The following is an 18,501-nucleotide window of genomic DNA, read 5'->3' on the forward strand; positions in this document are numbered from 1 at the left end:
GCGTGGCTTACAAACACGTAAGCTAAAAATCTGTGTTTAGCACAGTGTGCCGCCCGACTTGTATTTTGCTTTTCCTGTCATTGCGCCTAGATATATGATACAAGTCACATCATACCTACAATTCACGACTATTGGCTTTGTCAATGGTTGCTAGCTGCACAAGAAAAATAAGCAGCAACTATGTGGCTTGTAGGGGGCGTGGCTTGGACGGTCGTCTGAGTCCACTCGCTCCGCACCCCTGAGGCGAACTATGGCCATAACCACCCGCCAAACAAGTTTGTTCTGACCAAAAGAACAAGTTTCGCACATGGGAAGAGCAAGGCTACAAGCGGAATGAAGAATCGCAGGAGAGGGAACAGTGCTAACCGAGAGACCTGACCTCGAAGCCCCCGGACCCCAGCAAGACGAGCGGACCACAAAATGGCGGTCAGCGAGTAAAGAAAGAAAAGAGACCCCACTGCGGACACCGAACAGAGACAAGGGGAGAGAAGGACAGGAGGCCAGCCAGGTACCAACACCCCCCACCCCTCAGCGGGCTCCCACAGCACAACAGCCGGCAAGTACGAGCGTGGGAGACAGGAGAGGCAGAGGGGAGGGAGAGCGACTGGAAACGGGGGAGCAACGTGGCAGGCGCGCGAGCGGAGAGCTCACCGGAAGGCTCGCCGAGCAGAGCGTGGGCCCCAAGCCGCCGGTTGGTCTACCAGCGCATTAAAATCACCATCAGAGGGAAGACCGGCGAAAGTGAAACCAACCTCGCGCACGGGCGCCGCCATTACCGGAAACAGGGAAGCAAGTAAACAACTAGCGCCGGAAGTGGAGAACGCCCAAGGGGGTAAGGGAGCGCGGAGAGGAGCTCCTTGCGCCGCCTCCATGCTTAGCAACCCAGCGCAAAAAGCAAGCTAAACGCTAAGGGAGAGAGGGGACAGCGCGGAGGCAGAGAAGGAAAACACCATCAGAGTGAAGACCAGCGAAAGTGAAACCAACCTCGCGCATGGGCGCCGCCATTACCGGAAACAGGGAAGCAGCCCAGCGCAAACAGCAAGCTAAACGCGAAGGGCGAGAGGGGACAGAGCGGAGGCAGGGAAGCAAAGAGTGGTCACTGCACGGGCACGCCAAAGTAGGCCCGACCAGAGAAGAAAACAAACCCGGGAGAGTCCAGCGAAGGAGGGGGGGTGTGCAAGGGGCAGGGACTGGAGGCACGCTGAGAGGGAGGTGCGCCAATTGACCAAGGCGAGCGAACACACGAACACGCGCTTGCGGTCGCACGCCGCCCTGGCCCACCAGTAACCAGCCCCCAAGAGCAAGAGGTCGGACAGTCAAGCGCCACAAACAGCCTACAGAGCCATGAGCAAATAGCCCAGAACCAAGCAAAGGGAGGACCAGCGACTCGATAAGGGCAGCCGGCTCTGGCTGCGAACGAGACGAAGCACACGCTGGCAGGACCAAAGGCCAAGACACGAACAAGGCACATTAGAGAACCAAGTAGGTATAGAACCTACGCAGCGGACCACCCCCCAGGACAACCCCAACGATCAACCCAACCTACGCTCAAAAAGAAGGGCGCCTGGGCAGCATCTTATCGAGAAGAGGGATCGGAACAATGGCTAACAACGAAGGCAAAACAGCAGGGGACCCGAAAAAAGCAAAGAAAGAGACCCCGGACTCCCCTTTGAAGACAAAAGGCGAAACAGCAACCCTAGAGACAATCCTCAGGAAGATTAGCGAAGGGAACGCAGTGGCTAAGGAAACCAAACTAAAGATAGACAACATGCAACTTGAACTGGCAGCAATAAGGGCCGACCTGCATAGCACCAACATGAGAATGGAAGCAGCAGTAGGCCGCATCAGCTCCGTGGAGGACGCAACCGCAGAGAACTCCAAAGTAATAGCGGAATGTCAAAAAGCCACGAAAGCCATACAAAGACAACTTGCGGAGCAGGATGACAGAGCCAGAAGAGGCAATGTGAGGATCCTAGGAGTGCCAGAAGGAATGGAGGATAAAGCGGGCTCGTGTGCAAACATGCTTGAAGACATGATCCCCAAGCTAACAGGCATAAGTTTTGACAGGAGGTTTGAAGTGCAAAAGGCGTACAGAGTGCCGGCAGGGAAACCAACAACGGGAAGGGGTCCCAGACCTATAATATGCAACCCACTGCGAGCATCCCACACAGATGCCATCTTCGCTTTTGCCAGGAAGAATCAGAACCTGACATGGGCGGGCAGCAAGATCGTACTGACCCAAGACTATTCAAAACAAACGGTCGAGACTAGGAAGCGCTTCCTAGCTCTCAGGGAGGCACTGCGCAAAAGGGCATCAGTTTCAGTTTTGCAGGCCCGGCCCGTTTCAGGATTACAGACAAACTGGGAACAATGACATTTGAGAACCCGGAAGTCCTGAGACGATACATGCAAAAGCCACCGACGGAAGAGATGGATACAAAACCCCCGGGAGCAGCCAAAAGAAGTGCCTCACCGGACACTGCTGCCCAGTCGGAGTAAAGACCACCCAGAACAGCAGAACGAAACGACTACCTCAGGCGAGCAACTCTCCCAAGTGACGGCTACCGCGCGGACGGTACACTAAGTAGCAGCACAGCTGATCCCTGGCCTGTTGTCACTAAGAGAGAAGCCTGCCGCCAAAACAGCAACGTTTATATGCTCGGAAGAATCTACCTCAATAGTGAGAAAGACCAAATGAGAGCGAGAACATCCAATCCAACAAGAACAACGCTTTTTCTTTCTTTTCCTCATTCAGAACTCTACCATGGACAACGCACAAACTCTACCTCAGGGAGGTTGCGGAGCAAAAGGAACTTTGTCGTCGCACTCCCACTCAGCAAGTAAGGGGGGGCGGGGAGCACACACATGGGGTCACTCTTCTTTTCTATCTCTACCACTCTATCTTTCACTCTTCCACACTTTCAACTAGGAGCAGCAAGCACAGGCACAAGCACAACAATCCACAAACTAGCCAAGGACTAGGGAGAGGTAGCCACTGGGCTCCACGGTTTCCAAGGCCACACAGATCGCCAAAGACACGCCATTACAGATGACACACAACCCGCATACCAACCTCTCAACTGATATCAAGATAGTATCCTTAAACGTCAAAGGCCTCAACAGCCCAGTGAAAAGAAGGAAAGTACTAGAATACCCGAGGAAACTCAAAAGCGACATTTACGTATTGCAAGAAACAAGATTAGAATCAGAGGATATTGAGCGCCTCAAGACTAGCTGGATAGGCGAAGTGTGGGGGTCAGCAGCACAGAACAAAAAGAACGGGGTGGTCACTTTCACAAATAAGAAGTCAAAGCTAACACTAGTGAACACGCAGGCGGACACAGAAGGCAGAATTTTAGTAACGAGTCTAAGGAGAGCCGGAGAAACGATACACGTGGCCAATATATACGGTCCCAACACCGAAGACAGGGACTTTTGGGACAAGGTAGGAGCACAGCTACACACCCTCCCACTAGGAGAGCTCCTGGTGGTTGCAGTAGATATGAACCAGGTCCTAGACCCAGCCATTGACAAGCACCCGCACAGACAGAACCATAAGTCACACAAGGGGAACATCCTGAAAAACCTCTGCTGCAAACTCAACCTCAGGGACCCATGGCGTCTCCAAAACCCAGACGCCAGGGAGTACACTTTCTACTCGACCTCTCACAACTCCTACAGCAGGATAGACCACATCCTCATATCTGACACGCACACCCACCTCATAGACCGCACGGAAATCGGCCCCCGGAGCATCTCAGATCACTCACACATAAGCCTCACCCTATCAGGGAAACACAATGAGAAGCCGACCCGCAGATGGCGCTTTGACGACAATCTGCTTAGCGACACCTCAACCAGGGCGGAGATCGAAACAGCGATAAAAGAATACCTGGCGATTAATGATACCCCCGAGACAGACAGAGACCTACTATGGGATGCCTTAAAGGCCACCATCAGAGGGACAGTCATGGGCATAAAAGGGAGGATAAACAAAGACAGGAACAAAAAAATCGCCGAACTGGAAAAAGAAATTAAAAACCTAGAAAACGGCCACATAGCCAATCTTGAAGATAAGAACACCTTCACAAACCTAACCAAACGCAAATACGAACTAAACAAAATCCTGAGTGAGAGGGCAGGCACCTGGATAAATAAATACAAAGGTATCAACCTATGTACAGCAAACAAAGCAGGGAAAAACCTGGCATCCTACCTCAAAGGGAAACAGAAACAGCATTCAATAGAGGCCATCAAAGACAAGAACAACAAATCCCAGACTGCAAACAAAGAGATCCTGGAGGTTTTCAAAGACTTCTACGAGGAACTCTACACAAGGGATGAAACCCTACGGGGGGATGGGGGCAAAAAACTCCTAGCAAGTATAGCCACACCAACGCTATCAGATAAGGAGCGAGACACCCTAGAACTGAACATAACAGAGGATGAGATAGGGAGAGCCACAGCGAGTCTCAAGGACAACAAGGCACCAGGACCAGATGGCTTCACGGCCGGCTTCTACAAGCAGTACCTACACATTCTTAGACCCACAATGAAGGAGGTATACACGAAATGTGTCCAGCAAGGACGCATGACCACGACCATGGCGGAAGCAAACATAATAGTAATACCGAAGGAGGGTAAAGACACAAACGAAGCAAAGAACTTCAGACCAATCTCACTTATCAACGTAGACTGTAAAATCTGCGCCAAAATTCTAGCAACCAGATTAAACGCTTACCTACCCAAGCTCATACACTGCTCACAAGTAGGGTACCTTAGGAACAGAATGTCCCATGACAACACAAGACTGCTATGCCACATAATAAATCACTCCTCCAAGAGCAGCAACGCAGCGGTCATGATAGCCCTTGACGCTGAGAAAGCTTTCGACAGAGTGTCCTGGCCCTTCCGGGACCAGTGCATGCTGAAATTCGGGTTTGGACCCAACTATAGGAAGATGGTGCTGGCCCTCTACAATGCCCCAAAGCACGAGTTGTACTAAACGGAGGGACTTCACATATACTTCATCTAGGCAGGGGGACCAGACAAGGGTGCCCACTATCGCCAGCCCTGTTCCTGTTAGCGATAGAACCCCTCCTAAACATGATCAGAGCCAATACAGACATAAAGGGTATACCAGTAGAGGGAGAAACTTTCAAGCTAGCGGCATATGCAGACGATGTGCTAATAATCACCGAGGACCCAGAAAAATCAATCAAGGCACTGATGGAAACGATAGAGCAATACGCCCAGGTCTCGGGATATAAACTAAACAGGGACAAATCCGAGTGTAAGCCTTTGAACGTTCACACCACTAAGACGGTACTAGGCCATCCGGCCTAACTTGCCATCAGAAACCCATCAAATACCTAGGCCTCATCTTCGAAAGATATCTTAGATCTACACTATAACACAATGAACAAGCCATACTACACAAAATAAAGGAGAGAGTGGAGGGCTGGTCTCCCAAATTCACCACGTGGTGGGGCAGAGTAGAAACGATTAAAATGATGCTCACACCAATGGTGAATTACATGCTGAACATGCTACCATTGATAAATACAGAAGACTTCCAAAAGAGACTAGACAAAATGCTGAATACCTTTCTGTGGAGGGGGAAAAAGCCCAGAATAAGCCTAAACAAGCTCAGGCTGACAAAAGACCAGGGAGGCCTAAACATAACGAACTTCAGAAGATTCTAAACAGCGTGCATAGCAAGACAGGGACTATACTGGCTCGCACCAAGCACAGAATATACTCCGGCGTGGCTAACACTGGAGAGCGAACTACTGAAAGGAATGAACCCTATCGCCCTACTTACAGCCACCCGCCACCCAGCAATCAAAGAAAACCCCATCCTAAGCAGCACAAAGAAAGCTCTCCTACGCATAGACAAGCTAATGGGGACAAGCATAAAAAAAACGTTTTGAATCCATATGGTACAACCCCACAATAAAATACAGGGACAAGACTTTAAACATGCACCCATGGTATAAACACAGCATCACAACGACTAGCGACCTACTGAAACAAGGCACAAACGCAACCTTCGACACACTCAAGGCTGAACACAATCTAGAGAGCATAGAGTTGTACAACTTCCTGAAGATTAAGGTAGCCATAAGGAAGGCAAACCTGAACGGACTAACACCATCTCTCATACAATATGCCATTAACCTCAACAAATTAGGACACCAAGTCGCACACCTCTACAAAGCCCTATGCCCAAAATCCACCAAACTGAACGATAAGGTCAACACCTACTGGGGCACACTAGTGGGTAGAGCACTGAGTGAGAAGGAAAGGGCGGAGCTATGGAGGTCCACCTCCAGGGGAAAGGTGACCGCAACTCTAAACCAGACTAAATTCTGGCTCATACACAAGGCATACTGGACCCCCGCCCGCCTGTCATCCATGGGTATCCGCGACAGCGATTGCTGCTGGAACTGCAACAAAGAAAAAGGGAGACCTTGCACACCTACTCTTCCACTGCTCCAAAGTTAGAACCTTCTGGAACACAATAGAAACACTGATAAACGAGATCACAGGGGCCACCATGCAACTAGACTTCCACAGCCTGGCACTGGGGTTCACATCCCCCTCAATAACAACCAAAGAAGACCGCGACCTCACAGATCTTCTGCTGACAGCAGCAGTTAAAACAGTTCTATACAATTGGAAAGACACAGGGAAAGCCACACCTAAAGCATGGCTCAACTGGGTCACTTTCCTAAGGGGGGGCGGACACCATCACAGCGAAACACTCACCCAAAACACACAGGCAGTCAAGCATGTGGGAGTCACTAGACAATTACCTCTCATCACACAAACCACCATAGGCAGCAATGTCAGCCACCCACTAATAGCAGCCGTGCAGCAGACCTCCAGATAAGGTGCACACCAGGAAAGAGCGACGCTCCTCCTCTTCTATCTCCTCTATCTATCTCTTCCGCTTGCGGCTGGGGTGTGGGACAGAGAAGGACAATCAACGCAACCTGGGGACGGGGAACCGAAGGACAAGCCGCGCTCGAACGACAGGATTTGGACTAACTCCAATAAGACAGGGAACGAACAAGTCCACCTCCGCCCTCCCCCCTCACCCCCCCCCCCGCGGGCGTTTTCCTTCTTCTTTTCTCTTTTTTTCACCCATTTATATGTTATGATCCATATAAATATATATTTTTTCTACAATAAAAAATTACGGAAATAAAAAAAAAAACTATGTGGCTTGAATATAATATTGAAAATACTTCAACTTAAAGCCCTGGTGACATTACGACAATATTGCTGCTCCTGAGTTTTAAAAAGAGAAGGGAAATCCAGAGAGAAAGTGACTCTCTTTAAAGAATTTCCTTCCTCTACAACGCTCACCACGCACACAATCCACACATGTATGTCACTACAGTCCGGGGAAAAAACGGACCGCCTGTGCTAGGGCACAAAACAGAGCCCGATAGAGACCCGTTTCGAGGCCCCCTGAAAAAAACTGCCGGTGCTCAGACCCCTTGAGACCCGGCCCACTTAAAGCCCTGTTTACCATATGTTTTGTGGGACCCAGCCTATGGCAGGCTCGACAGGGTCCACTTTGTGTAAAAAGTGGGTGGACGCCGTCTACCCGAGTGTACCCTCAGCTTCTGCCCTGTTTGTAAGTGAAACTTCAGGGCTGGAAACAAAAGTCGCAGTGACGAGGTCGCCCTACAAGCAATGCTAGGTGTGAAACTATTAACCAGCTCAGTTTTTTTTTAAGTTACCAACACTTGTAAACTCTAGTGCTAGTGGGAAAAAAACCTAGAAGTTTGAAAATAAACCGTCAGACAGAACACAGCTTCAGCATGCAGATACGGGGGCACATGTAAACTAAAAACTGTTGTGAAAAAAACGGTAATTTAGCGATAAAAGTCAGGGCACGCGAAGCCAGTCGGAGAAAGGGATAACGAACTACTTTCAAACCTGCGACCGAAAGTGCGATATCTTCTCAGAAGAACCTACTGAACTGCTGGAGTTTACGTTCCATGGCCGATAAAAAACAACTGTCCGGCCGAAAAAGAAAAACAATACGTGGTGTTACATTACAACAGAAACTGTAAAGGCGTAATTAGTCGCCTCATTAAACTTAACTAGACACAAGGAAGAAAGAAAAATATGGCATACATTCAAAACATCTCAATATCGTCCCGATGACCTTTAAACTGAAAGAGGCTGACCGTATAGTGTTCGGCAGGTGTAACTGCAAATCAACAGAATATGTTTCAGTTATAAACAGGAGGGCAGAAAAAGTGTCACTTTGAAGTAAGCACAGAAACTGAACTCGTCTTACTTGTGACTATTTTATAACACATTAAGAAATCTAGTGCAAGAAATTACCTTGAAATGTACACTTTGTCATGTACAAGTAGCAAATAAAGTCCAGATTACACAGCAGCCAAATTCAAAGTAGAAGTTTGTATAACGGGTGCCGGTTGTAGGATCGCTCGCTGCAACAGTAATGACAGGCAATGTTTACTGAGCCTAAACTCTTGTCAATTGGGACTAAAGCTCTCCCATATCACGTGAGGCTTTAGAGGCGGGTCTACGAGCAAGACTAACCCGGAAGTGAACTGCGGCACGAAATGAATCTAAAACGAAGGAAACAGAGAGAGGACTCTCAACGCGTTTCTTTTCACAAAAAACCTACCAGATAAATATGTACAGCAGGTAGGAGGAATGGCACAGCCACGTTCAAGAAGACAAGAACATTGTACCCAGTGCTTTAACTAGGGTAGAAAGAGGGGAGGGGGCAGGCTAATAAGGGGCGTGGCCAATGTAGCGAAGGGTGTGGCCTAATAGAGGGAACTGCAATCCTGAAAAGTATGTTCATAAAAGAAACACTTCTTTCACAAAACCATAAACTGCAAACAACAATACATCTAAACTTATACAGAAACATTTTGTGCCATTAGAAGTAGTAGGGCTGAAAAGGATGTTTTTTTAAAAGAAATACTCTCTATACATAACTGACACCTTACAGTGATAATGTATTGTTAGACCTGGTACCATTGGTGTGAGTCTCCTTTCCATTTTTTCTGATTGCCTCCTCTGTTTTTGATTTGTTTTGCAGGTTTAGATGCTTGGGCACTGTGCCACTGTTGTGCCACAGTGCAAGTGCGCCCCATGTTAAATTGATGTATTGATTAGTGACTCAGTCCAGCCAAGTGTCACGCAACAGGCGTTAGACTAACGCATTTCAGTATGGTACTCCGCATTACCGCACTGAAATGCATTGTCACGCATTTGTATAGTGTCTGACTCTGAGCTACAACACTTACTGAAGGAGCTGACTAACTGTTAAGTATGTCAGCGCGCAGCCGGTGGTGCGCGCATGCTGCTCCATGCTTGGGACAAGGCTGCTGCCATGATCACGCTGACTACTCAGTGTAACACTTCTATCATTCTTGTGATTCCCCGAGGCGCGGCGCCTGACGTCATCAAGGCCCAATCAGGTTGTATCCATGCGGGGATGTCACATCCTGCTGCTATTTCTGGAGCGGGAAGCCGGCTTCCAGCTATTAGTTTGGGGGCGGCGCTGCAAATTCAATCAGGCTGTTAATTACCACCCGCCAAATTCACTTATTGACCCAGCTGAGGGAGACCGTGTGGACGGAGAGGAGTCAGGGACCTGGGTTGCAGTGGCCGCCAGGACAGTCTGTCACTGGACGGTCGGGCCCCGCTTGGCACTCTCCCCGGACAGCCTGGGCGAATGTCACTGGAGGCGGGTCGGGCAGCAAACCCAAATTGTGTGAGGCCCACGGTGGCCCACGGCCTGAGCCTGCCTGTAACCAGTCTTGCGTGCGAATGGCCTGCAATTATTGGAGCGCCACCTTCTTCCGGACTCTCATCCACGGATCAAGTAAATAGCAGCCTGTATATTCATATGACACTGTAGTGTGTTTATCTAGGTACCTGAATCGATATTCCTATTCTTTGCCCTTGTCCGGTTATAAATCAATAATATCCCTACAACGGCATAGAAACCCGTTTCATAATTTAGTCATAGCGCATGCTGTCACATTAAGCAAGCCTATTTCTCCAGCCCCCTAGAAAGCACACTGAGTTCTTAAACAAATCCAAGCCTCCAGCAACCTGGGAAATCCCCGCTGCTTTGTTTTGATTTCGTCCAAGAACTCCTGTAAAGCACTGTAAGAACGACCAGTTCTTAGTGACATCTTTATTGACGTCTTATGTCCAGCCTTACATCAAACCCGGCACCTTTCAGGTATAAATATACCAACGTTGCCTTAAGCAAACACACGGTGGTGATGAATCTGGAGCAGCTACTACTTGCCCGAGAGCCCAGCTGATGCGAGAGCCCACGGACGCTGCCCCTCCCTTTTGACGCGCTAAGAAAGACGCTGTCTTTTCTCTTGCCGAGAAATCCGGCCTCCGGCGTTTCCAGCTTGCCCTTGCGGGTGACTGGATACCGAGTCCTGAGAGAGAGATACCAGCCCTCCTGCCTTCTAATACCCAGGTACTGAACTGACTAAACCCTTACAGAGAATTCTTGAGTCAGATTCTTGGCAAAACAAACTTAACTTAAACTGCTACTTACTTACTCCCTCCCACGTATTAGGCTTAGGTCAGGTACACCGGGGTAGGTGTAGTTAGAAGCACCAGTTGAGTACGATTAGTCAATGTATATATGTATGTATCTATTTTATCCATTTTAAAGTATCATATGGCTAAGAAACCATATCCATGCTTTTACAGTATTATTTCATAATCCTGCTTTTACTGTATGCACTTTACTTTACTACAAGTATTGCAATTGTAGCAATTCATTTCTCTTGTATGAGGAAAGAGACTGCTCAATAAATAACACCTTTTATTGAAAACGCCCGTCTCTCTTTTTCTCTGCAATCTGGTGAAACTAAGTACGCACCTTTGACTGAGTGAAATAGCTGTCTTTTGTTTTCACACGACTCTAGAGATATACTCTTATTCAGGGAGAGCAAAGTTGTCATGTTTTATGGTTGTCAGAAACTAAATCCCTTCTTGTCTATCCAGGGAGGTTAAACTCCTCCTCGCTTATTCGAGAAAGTTTCTAGTGAACTCTGAGCTAGCTGGCAAAAAATCTAAGTCTAATATAGTCAGTAGAGACCTAGTTGACCTCAGTCCTACGTCTACACTGCTGAATATATTATTCCAATGCGCAGAGCCTATTGGGACTATAGGAACTACACTACATGGCGCCCAACGTTTGGTAAGGCGATAAATCTAACGCAAGACGTTAGAGTAACTCAGTCGTGCTTTTTCACACAGACCCTTTCTCCCGTAAATACTCCAAAAGACGTCTGGAGTGGGTCAAAGGTTAAAATCCGCCGGAACTTAGTAGGAAGAGATTTCTATGTATAGTTTTTGGTTTATTCAACGTTGAAGGATACAGTGTTCCAAAATATTGTAATCTTTGTTTCCTTGAAAACCTGATCTGCAACAAAAACCTTTCTGTCAGTAAAAAATTCAGAAACTGAAGAAGATAGGGAGGCAGCTAGAATAGCAGCTCGTCTCCTAGAGGATGACAATAGTCTCCTGCAGACCGACCCGGATGCAATACTCATTCCGGTCAACATAAGAAAAACTATAACCATTAAACTTATAGAAAATGGACTAACATCGAGAGGTGGTACAGTGATATTCGTAATTGAGGCACATGAATATCGGCAGACAGAGGTATTCTATTCATGGATAAACTTTCCAGCAGCAAACGCAGTCACACGTGAGTTCCACTATTACAAAATAGAGGAACCTCCGGAAGAGTACACTCCTTTCAAGGAGGTGGAAATCCCATTAAAATACCAAGAGCACCTGCTCTGGTTTAAAGGCGCCCTAAAACATAATAATCACATCACCAGGCTCGGTCCACTAGGTAGACCAGGAGCAACGTGGCCGGTTCTAGCCAGCTACACACCACATCCTGACATTACTAAAATGTCAAGCGAAGAACTCTTAGTTAAAATAAAAGAATTAACACAGGCATATAGAGACTTAGTTCAAGTGGCAACTGAGGATATAACTTTCCTTCAGAAATTGAAAGAAACAGATATAGCAGAACAACCATTTGAACTTGCCAGAATCATAGAAAAATCCTATGAAGAACTAGGAAGAGATAGTTTGGGTGGGAAACCAGTAAAACCCCAACTAACTGAAAATCCTGAAAAGATATTTATTAAAAATAATCTAAACACTCCAAAAAAGAGCTGGGATGGAAATAAACAATCCACTCCCAAAGAAAAAAGATTCCAGTCCAGAGGTAAGTCTCCTCGGCGGAGAGAAAGATCTCCGGACCAAGGACACAAGTCTCCCCAGAGGGAGCCCTCTGAGAAAAGATACAACCTTAGAAATAGGGATAATCTGAAGAAACCTGATAGATATCAAGATATTGATACACGTCCCTCTCGATCTTTTCAGATTTCCTCGCAGAAATCTGAAAGAAGAGGACGGTCAGAACACAGGGAAGAGCACGTCAAGTCCAAAGTCAAGGAACCTGCTCATCAAAGTAAAAAACTACTATTTCCAAAAAAGAAGGTAGCCAGTATAAAAGTAATCAAACATGCCTAGGATCCTGAGGACACAGCTGAAAAACGGAGAGTGGGCTCAGACAATGCTAGACAGCGCAGCAGAAGTGAGCATAGCTCGCAAGATCCTGATGAATCATCTGGAGACAGTGGACACGAATGAATACATTCAGGTGGAAACTGCAGATACCAGAGTTAGCAAACCTCATAAAATATACGAAATAACATTACGTATAGAGGGAGATAAGACTAGGAAAATAAGGGGTCTATTTTGGGATAACCTCTCAAAAGGCTATGACATCCTTTTAGCTGAAAAAGACTGGCCACCGGAGTTTGTCAGGGAGTGCCCTCATGGCGAAGAAATGATTATGCCTGCCTTCTCAAATCATATTCCAATTCATAAAAAATATACATTTGCAAGAAAGTGGGCAGTAGCCCAAGCTCCTGCATTATATAAAAACCATGTTGGATGGGATGAGGACTCTCCTCCTCACAAAATCCAGTTAAAAAGTCAACCAACTGCACAGAGGCAGTACCCAATTAAGCAAGAAGCTAAAAAACAGGTCAGGGAGATCTTAGATCAACTTGAATACCAGGGGGTGATTGAAACATGCACCTCACAAATGAACAATCCTTTGTTTCCTGTCTCCAAGCCAGACGATTCATATCGTCTAGTTTTGGACTACAGACACCTTAACTCATGTTGCAAAACTTTTGCAGTACAAAACTCACATAGTGCAGCACTAATGAATAACATCGTGCGCAAAAAATACAAAACAACATTAGACATCTCTAATGGATTCTTTTGTCAAAACATAGCACCTGAAAGCAGGTATTTGACCGCTTTCTCAATAATGGGCTCGCAGAAAATTCTGTCGACTCCCCCAGGGGTTCAAGAACAGCCCAGGATTATTCTCAGCAAGAGTAACAGAGTTACTACAAATGTATGATGGTGAGGCATTATCTTATGTCGATGACATCTATCTAACAGATGATGACTTGGATACTCACTTGAAAAGAGTGAACACCATAATACTTGGGTTCGCAGCAGAGGGTTACAAATTCAACTTTAAAAAGTCACGAATTGCCCATCTAACTGTCCTGTTTTTGTAGGATATGAATTATCAAGTGAAGGCAAAAGCCTAGCAGACAATTTCTTAGAGAAATGTGCTGTAATCCAAGCACCAAGAACGCTGAAAAACTTACAATCAATTCTAGGTTTCCTGAATTTCGGAAGAACTTACATTCTAAATTATGCAGAGAGGGTTAAACCTCTCTACGAACTAATAAAACCAGATTTTAAAACAATCAATTGGACTCAAAAACACACAGAAATTTTGAGATCATTGCAAACAGACATGTTAGCTAAAACAAAATTGCAAACACGCGATAACACACGCAACCTTGTGATCCGGGTCATCCCAGGAAGATGCGGATTCACATACCTAACCTTTAATGAGGGAGAAACAGTACCAATAGCATACAAATCACATTTGTACACAGAAGCTGAAAAAACATTCAGCATTAAGGAAAATATTGTTCATGCGGTTCAAACAGCTGTAGCAAAAGAAAGAGACGAAGCTGATGGTTGACAGATTACTGTTATAACAGCAGAATCAGCATTTGAGGCATTAACAAGCCCATGTAATTTACCTACCGTGGCATTAAATCCAAAGTGGATACAATGGGAAAATTCTCTTGCTACAGACAAAGTGAAATACTATTTTGACCCGGAAATAAAAAAATAAAAAAATCTAGAATATGAAAGAGAATATCTCTGCCAATCGACATTCTGCCCATACAACTTTACGCCTGCGTAATATACACAAACAGTTATGCAGAACCCTCAGTTTGGGGAAAACAAGCCTACAACGCTACATGCGAGGTTGTCAAATGCCGGTGGCGCGGACGTAAATTGATGCCACTGGTAACAATGTCACAATGTGTAAAAGACAATTCAGGTCAACAAACTGAATTAATAGCTTTAAAAATGGCGCTCGACATTGCCGATCGCGAATTCCCGACACTGATAGTGTGCGATTTGCATTCTTGCGTCAAATCATAGAACGAAAACTTGCAGAAATGGGTTGAAAACGGTTACAAAGATGACACAGGTGCCACAATAAAGCAAAAATCGCTTTGGGAACAAGTAGTTCTTTTACAGAAAGAACTACCAAAGACTCACGTGATACATTCATTGAGTCATGAACGTGATGGCGTTCACGTTTCAGGGAATTCATTGGCTGAGACAGCCACAGCGGAAGCAACTAAGCCGGCTTCCGTAGCTACAAAAAAGCGTTCAGGAAAATACATAGACGGGGAAACGATGCTGGCGGTGAAAACGTCATCAAAAGGCGACTGTGCAGCGCTACCCGTCAACTACCCACTCAATTATACATACATAATCGATGCAAACTCCGTTCCTTTTGCTCAAATCCCTGGAGTGGGGGATAGGGTAATTCCAAACAGGAACAGGAGAGGCTTCTTAATACAAGAAGCACATATGGGATTAGGACTAAGGCATCAGAAGATCAAGGAATCGCTGACAGAATTACAATCAGAATACTGGTGGCCGGGAATGAGCGTGGATAATCACAAATTTGCAAAATTTTTTGAAAACTGCAACAGAGATCGCAGTGGCGAACCGGCCGACATAGTGCCAGAACACCTAATAGAAAGCATAAGGCGATCTATACGCATGATTAAACAGGAAACATGCATCCCAATGTATATTATATAAGACTAGATTCACTTAAAATGTAGACCCCAGCTCTCGGCTGACGTCTGAACTGTTATAAAAGATTTGCGAGTCTATAGCGGCATAGACGCAATTGGCATGCTACATTCTGACCAGGGTCCTGCTTTTAGCTCTCGAGCTTATAAGGAGGACATGACCAGCATGGGCATTGCATTGCGGGAATCTTATCACTTCCTTCCTGAGGGAAATAGGATGGTTGAAAGAAAAAACCGAGACATAAAGCAATCTATAACGGCTAAGGTATTAGGTTCGGGTGTTGGGTGGGTCAAACATTTAATAAGTGTCCAACGTAGTCTTAACAATCTGCCAAGAAATTCTCTAAAAGGTTTCAGTCGGTACGAACTATTGTTCGGGACTAGAATGCATATCCAGGATCTCGATAGTCAAACTTCAGTGGTAGAAGGAAAATGCTTTGATATCAAAGATCGTTTGGCTATTTTACAGGACTTAAATGAAACAAGAAAAGACCTGAGCAACGTAAAGTTGAAACAACAGCCAACAGCCACTGAAGAGAAACCACCTGTCCCAGCAAGGCCTGTCTGGATTCCAAAGATTGGGGATCTGGTCAGAGAGAAAATCGCGGTGAAGAAGGAATTTGGGCCTTCTTACAGAAAAGCAGTACCTGTCTTAGCTGTCAACGGAACAAGATCAGTTGTACTACCGCCCCTTGCTGGTAAAAAGGAGAACCGAGTTGTATCCATCGACCTGGTTAAACCACAATCATGTGGCCAATAATAAGTAGTAGGCCAAGTGGACTCCCAAGAAATAGCAGAACACCAAAGTTTGCTACAAATCAAGAGGTTCAAACTGAGAGACTAATCACATTTGATAAACCTACAGTGAATCAACAAGGACTATGCAACAAAGCCATGGAACTTATGACTCTTGAAACCCAAATTGCAACAATTCGTCAAGAAACACCTGTCTACAACGATGTAGCCACAGACTATGCAAATAAAACAAAGAAAAATCCAGAAGCAATTCCAATAATTGACAGAACTGCATCAGGCTACTTCATCAACTTCGATGACTTTTCTGAGGATCCGAGCGAACCTGAGGAACAGCTAACAACAACAAAAACGTTTAAAGAAAAAACTAAAGACCTCTTTCATCAACTACAAGAGACCTATCTGATCTATCGGATTATCGGATTATCGGATTGCAAGTGAGTGTGTGTGTTAAGCCACGGTCCTGAGGCGGAAAGCCGGGACCAGGATTGAATTTTAAACATTGTTGGGAGATTTTACCTGTGTAGCTCCCCATTTTTGTGTTTTTAAAAGTATAGCGTTTTTTGCACAGGCTCTTCTAGGGGGCTCGAACCGGAGCCAAAGCCTCCGTGGGTCCCGCCATCTTTGGTGAGGAGCTGGGCGAGCAGACTAGTGCTCTGCCCCTCCCGCCCCCACGTGCATAAAACCTTGATGTCATCGGCACCTCCACTGATTGCAAGTGAGTGTGTGTGTTAAGCTACGGTCCTGAGGCGGAAAGCCGGGACCAGGATTGAATTTTAAACATTGTTGGGAGATTTTACCTGTGTAGCTCCCCATTTTTGTGTTTTTAAAAGTATAGCGTTTTTTGCACAGGCTCTTCTAGGGGGCTTGAACCGGAGCCAAAGCCTCCGTGGGTCCCGCCATCTTTGGTGAGGAGCTGGGCGAGCAGACTAGTGCTCTCCCCCTCCCGCCCCCACGTGCATAAAATGATACACCTATACAAGGAGCGCAGCGGACGGGCGCAGCGGGCGCGCCGCAGGCTCGCCAAAGGCGAGCCCGTCTGCGCCCGTCCGCGCCGGACCCGCGCCTAGGGCCGGAACCTCTGCTCCGGCTGATACCATCCTGACCCCGATTTATACCTATACCAGCGATGCTCTTAGAGCTTGGAGGTGCGGTTCAAACTCAGCAGGCTGCTCTCTTCTGGAAATGGGGGCCAGCACCGGGAAAGCCCTTAACATATGCCCGAACTGCTCACAGACTGTCCCAAGGCTTAGTTGGGATCCAATTGCGCCCCCCAGGGTCAATAATCAAAAGCCGGTCCGGAAAAGACATTCCTCGGCTAAGTGTCTTTTACTCAATGCTAGATCCCTGGTTAAGCATAGTACGGAAGTAGCAGAGTTAATTCAGGACGCTGGGGTGATGATAGCTTTTATCACAGAGTCTTGGACCGATGCTGCTTCTGGTCCTGACATAGTGATCGCTACCCCGCCGAATTACGTCTGCTACACCCAAAATAGAGAGAAAAAGAAAGGTGGTGGTCTAGCTATTATATACCATCACTCACTCAGAGGATCCTTCCAACAGGGGCCCGCAGGTCTAGAGGAAACGCTTTTTTTAAATTTTACCATATCTGACCACCAAACCTTTAGAGGATGCTTAGTCTATAGACCCCCCGGGACGAAAGCACCTTTTTTTCTCACTCTGGGTAAAATACTAGAAACTGCTGCCACTGCCCAAACGTTCACTCTACTAGGTGATTTCAACTTTCACCTAGAATGCGGCTCAGACCTGGATACATGCGAGCTTATTGAGCAGCTACAGGGAGTAGATCTGACACAACTGGTCAGTGGTCCCACCCACAAGGCAGGGCACACCCTGGACGGTATCTTTTCAAATCATCCGAGTCTTAAAGTACTATCAGTCCAGCCCATACCTTGGTCAGATCACTCAGCAGTCCATTTTAATTTTGTCTCAGCTCCACCTATGAGATTATCCAGGGTCAGACCTGCCCCACGACAGATTAGGAAATGGAATAATATAAAACAAGAGGAGCTGGAATGTCTATTAAAATCAAACTGGGAGCTGTTCTCAGGAAACTCGGAACAAGCAACCCTGGCCTACATGAGATGGCTTGACGATGCATGCTTACAACTGGCCCCCCTAAAACCTTTTTCCCTTCGCGGTCCACTCCTTCCGCTCCCTGGTTCTCTGAAGAGATCAGAGACCATAACATTTTGTGTAAAAAAAAGGAAAAAATATGGCGAAAAACTTTTAGCGATTCAGATAAAAAAATCCTGAATACTGAGCAAAGAATGTACAAAGAGAAGATTCAGCATGCGAAACGTGCCTTTTTTACGAAGAAGGTGAGAGAAGCTAGCAATACCCCAAAGGAGCTTTTTCGAACAGTGTCCTCTTTGATAGTCCCTAAGACCATAGAGGTACCCCCCAGTCTTCCCCTCTGTGAGAAGCTGGCCTCTTTCTTTCG

At 46.5% G+C, this 18,501-nt stretch overlaps 1 protein-coding gene across 1 annotated transcript in view; it reads right to left on the reverse strand.

Annotated features, from left to right (window-relative positions):
- NUDT12 (nudix hydrolase 12) overlaps positions 1-8,568 on the reverse strand; it is a 212,932-nt gene extending 204,364 nt beyond the window's left edge. The window contains exon 1 of the mRNA XM_078675455.1: positions 8,368-8,568. The gene's annotated coding sequence lies outside the window, so the exon portion shown is untranslated. The remainder of the gene's footprint in view (positions 1-8,367) is intronic.
- Between the last annotated feature and the right edge of the window lie 9,933 nt (positions 8,569-18,501).

The sequence above is a fragment of the Lissotriton helveticus genome, chromosome 2_1, assembly GCF_964261635.1.
Source record: "Lissotriton helveticus chromosome 2_1, aLisHel1.1, whole genome shotgun sequence".
In the NCBI taxonomy this organism is placed as follows: domain Eukaryota; kingdom Metazoa; phylum Chordata; class Amphibia; order Caudata; family Salamandridae; genus Lissotriton; species Lissotriton helveticus.